We start from the raw sequence: 4,423 nt of genomic DNA, 5'->3' as shown, positions 1-4,423 counted from the left end.
CATAGAAGCCATGATACCAGTGGAAATCAGCGAGCAAAGTCCAAGGGTGATTTTCCATGATGAAATCGGGAACATACAGGGGCACAAAGAGGAGCTTGAATTGCTCCCCGAAGTCCGAGAGCAAGCCCAGATAAGAGAAGCAGCATTGAAACAAAGGATGACTACTAGATACAACAAAAAAGTCATTCGAAAGAGTTTTGCCCCAAACGATTTGGTCTTGATCAGAAACGACATTGGAGTCAACAAATCGGGGGAAGGAAAGCTAGCCGCCAATTGGAAAGGACCCTACAAAGTTAGCGAGGTCTTAGGAAAAAGGTTATTATAAGGTGACCGACCTAAGCGGCACCGAGTTACCAAGGTCGTGGCATGTTGTAACATGAAAAGGTACTATAGTTAAAAGCAAACTCTACTCCTTGATGTACTCTTTTCCCAACTTCACGATTTTTTCCCAAAAATCAAAGGGTTTTTTCTGAAGAAGGGTTTTTAATGAGGCATCATAGTAGAGGCTAAGGAGGAAAAGATTATTAAAAACCCTTAGTAGCAGTAAAGTACCTTCCCAAATTAATAAAGATCTTTTACAATATCTCTTATAAATTCCTTCTCGTTTATTTTTCTTTCTACGAAACGCACCGACTTAAGCTCGACAAAGCGTAAAAATCCCATGAACCGACCTAGATGGTCGTCAGGATAAAACGACGAGGTACAAGTCGATGTAAAGAGGTTATAAAAGTTGATGGTAAGAGACTCGGGAATATACCGACTCATAAGTCGAAGTGAGAATCCGAGTAGAAAGGAAAACACATCGCAAAAATAACCTAAGTCATAGGAACTCAATAAATCGCAAAGTTGAGTATGAGGAATAGCAAAAAGAGATCGAAAAACCTACCAAAAGGCATAAATACTGTCCTAAGTCCTTAAAACGAAAAGGCTCAGGAGGACAAACAAGCCAAAGAATGGGTTTTCAAAATCAGAAAAGCATAAAAAGCATGCACACAAAAAGGTAACTTAAACCCTTATCCAAAAAGGGTATTTATGAATATTTTGTTTACGGCCTCAAAAGGCCAAGAGAAATGTCAACCAAATCACAACAAACATAAGAAAGAGTTTAAAAAAGAGGGGACCCACAGGCCGGGCCCCCATATAGCCAACAAATTTTCAGAGATTATCACCACCAGAACCAGGAAGAGTAGTCGGATCACCACCAGAGCCAGGAAGAGTAGTCGGAGCACCATCAGTACCAGGGAGAGAAGTATCCATAGGAGATGGAGAGGAGGTTCCGTGAGGCCTTGAGGAACTCGGAGCATCCTTTGAACGAGGAGGGGACTCAATTATCCTCTGCCCCTGAGTTTTCAGTTCGGAATCGGTGACAGGCTTAGGAGAGGCAGGAGGATAAACTATGGCACCATCAATGACGATTTTGTCAGGATCCAAAGGAGAAAGATCAAGGTCGGGAGCAAGAACTCCGACCTGATCCTTAAAAATCCTCCAGGCCTCCTCGGCACCTTCAGCAATAGAGTCCTCCAACTCGGCATAGGCAGTCCGAGAATTCAACAAGTCCTTCCTCACAGCCACGAGGTCCTCGAACAAGCTCGAATAACTCTCCTGCGCCTTCTTCCTCAAGCCCTCCTCCATGTTGCATTGGGCTTGTAGCTTGCTCTCCTTCTCCCGAAGGCCATCCCTCTCCTCCTTCAACTCAGCGACCTCCTTCTTCAACTCCTTCTCATGTTTCTGATATATGAGAAGCCTTTCCTTCAGCTCGTCAACCTTCGAGGTTGAACCCAGAGAGCTAAGAGGAGTCTTCTCAACCATATCAAGAAACTTTGTACAAACCCCCGCCGCCCTGATACTCTCCTGGGCCAGAATAGTGAGGTGGTTCCGAACAAAAACATCATCCATACCTATACGGATGTGAGGATAGATGTATTTTCGGACAAACTGAGGTGCATCCACCTTAGCCTCACCATCAAAAGAAGAGCTAGACTCTAAAGTCTTACGCTTCTTCTTCTCTGGCTCAGAAGAAGATCGGGGGGGAGGGGGCGGCTGAGAAGAAGCCGAAGAGGAAATAACAATGGGTTGAGAAGGAGTCCCCAAAGTTCGGAAAGAAGGAGGAGGAGGAGGAAGAGGAGAGCTAGTTACCTTGGCACCGCCAGCCGTGGCACGGGACCTTGCCTTGGCCTTCTGGACTCTCTGGTAAGACTCACTGGAGTTCTTCTTTGCCATCTCTACAAAAACAATCAGTAGCTAAAAAGTCAGAGATGTCGGTAAAAGAAATCGCAAGTCGGAAACAAAGTAGAAAAATAAAAAGCTACCTAGTTGTGTCTGGACAAAGGTCGGCGACCCCTGGAGAAATTTTTTGGTATCCAGATATGGGGCCCTCCCTCACACTTTTCGGAGGAACCCCACAATGGCTGCCTCCACTTCATCCAGATCATCCAAACTATATTTCTCACAGGGGGAAGCCTCCAACCAATATAGAGAAAAGCGAGGAGAAGAATTCTCATCCAAGAAAAAGGGGTGGTGACCCTCTACGCCTTGAACTTTGAAAAAATAATTTTTGAAGTCATGGAAGGATTCATCAAAAAGGGTGAAAACTCTCCGACCTTGTATAGCTCGGAAAGACACCCATTGTTGCTTGTTATTTTGCCCACTGAAGGGCTTGGTCATGTGGAAGAGATAAAAGAAAATCCTCAAGGAAGTCGGAAAGTCTAAAGCATGGCTGATAAACTGGTAGATTTTCAGAAAACCCCAAGAGTTGGGGTGAAGTTGGGTAGGAGCGACTCGACAGTGACGTAAGACAGCCATTTCGAAGTCAAAAAATGGAAGAAAAACACCCAAACGGGTAACCATGCTCTCGTACATGTAGAAAAAATGAGGGATCACCTCAGTGGCCCTCCCGAAACAAACTCGGTCTTCCGGACCCGGGACCACCAATTCATACTTCGGCTCATCCTCCTCAGAAGTACAAATTCGGTGATGAGTGCGAAGGTTGGTGATAAATTCGGAATCAACCAAAGGTTCCTCTCTTAAGACCGTGACATCGACCCATTGAGCAAGAACTTCTACAGAAGACATTCTTTCCTAAGGTATGATGAAAACCTACAAAGGGAAAAGAAAAAGAATAAAAAACGAGAGTTCCTAAGAGGGCATGGAATTAAACAGAAGCCTACGACGTCACCTTCTCTCCCTCTAAACAATAAAAAGCATACAAACAGAAGCACTTAGTAAAAGAGAAGGGGAGAAAGAACCAACCTTTGCCTGGAAAAAGGTAGAAGAAGATGAAAGCCTTCAAACGAAAATGCTCCACGAACAGATGAGAAGAAAATTTGAAAAATCGCAGAAACGAAACAACGAAAGAGAGGGAAAGTATTTATAAACATGTTAGGGGCATAATGGTAAAAACAGAGCAGTCATTAATGGGTGCACCGTTACCAAGGTAATTAATACCTACGCAAACCTCTAACGGACGCGACGTTTGATTAGACGTAACTATGAAAACCAAAAGTCACAAAAGTCACGTCGGTTCCGAACAAACACGTCGGTTCCCTCACAAGTCGGCTACGACCCCGAGTAGAATACTCGAACCCAAATCTTAAAAGAAATTGGGCTCGAGTAGGGGCACTGTTCATACCCTGCCCAATGATAAGGCCCAGGTCCAAATAAAAGGCCCAATTCGAAGGATTGAGCCTCGCCCTATACCGACCTTCCTCCTACGAAGTCGGTTCTTACCACGACTTACCCTAAAGAAGTCGGGAATGAGGATTAGCTGGCAGATAAGCACTCATTTAAATGAGTAACTACCCCTAGAATCTCTCTAACCACTTCCAGGAGCCATATCTCAACCTCCCTTAGATAAAGAGACGGTTATCACCCTAAAAAGGTGGCACTACTTCAACGGTGGTTATTGGTTCACCACTATAAATACACTGACTCCCCTCAGGTATCAAAAAGTTCCAATACACTCTAAACCTGTTTTGCTCCCTTTGGTGACTTTGGCATCGGAGTGTCTTTGTAGGTACCACCCCCCTTTCTCTCCATACGGAAGTCGGACGGGGCCTTGGAGCATCAATCCACTTGGATATTCCCTCACTCAAACGATTGGGCCCGCCAAACTAACCCAATCCATTAATCTCCGGTTACCCACCGTAACACCAACGTTGATGATATTTTGATTTCAAAAATGAATATAATACCAATAAATGAAATTATTCATTCCAACTAAATTTTAACAAAGACAAATTTCTTTAAATACTATTATTGATGAGTAATTATTCTACTTAAAGACAAATACTATTTTTTTCTATGATATTTTCTAACTCGATAGACCTTAAGGGAAAATACTATTTTTTTCACTATATGTTTTAATTCGGCTATTCAAGGAGTGAATGAGTGAGATGATCAATCAACCAATCTAAATTAATTTAGA

Source organism: Arachis ipaensis, chromosome B04 (assembly GCF_000816755.2).
Source record: "Arachis ipaensis cultivar K30076 chromosome B04, Araip1.1, whole genome shotgun sequence".
NCBI lineage: Eukaryota > Viridiplantae > Streptophyta > Magnoliopsida > Fabales > Fabaceae > Arachis > Arachis ipaensis.
This window is presented reverse-complemented; position numbering follows the sequence as displayed.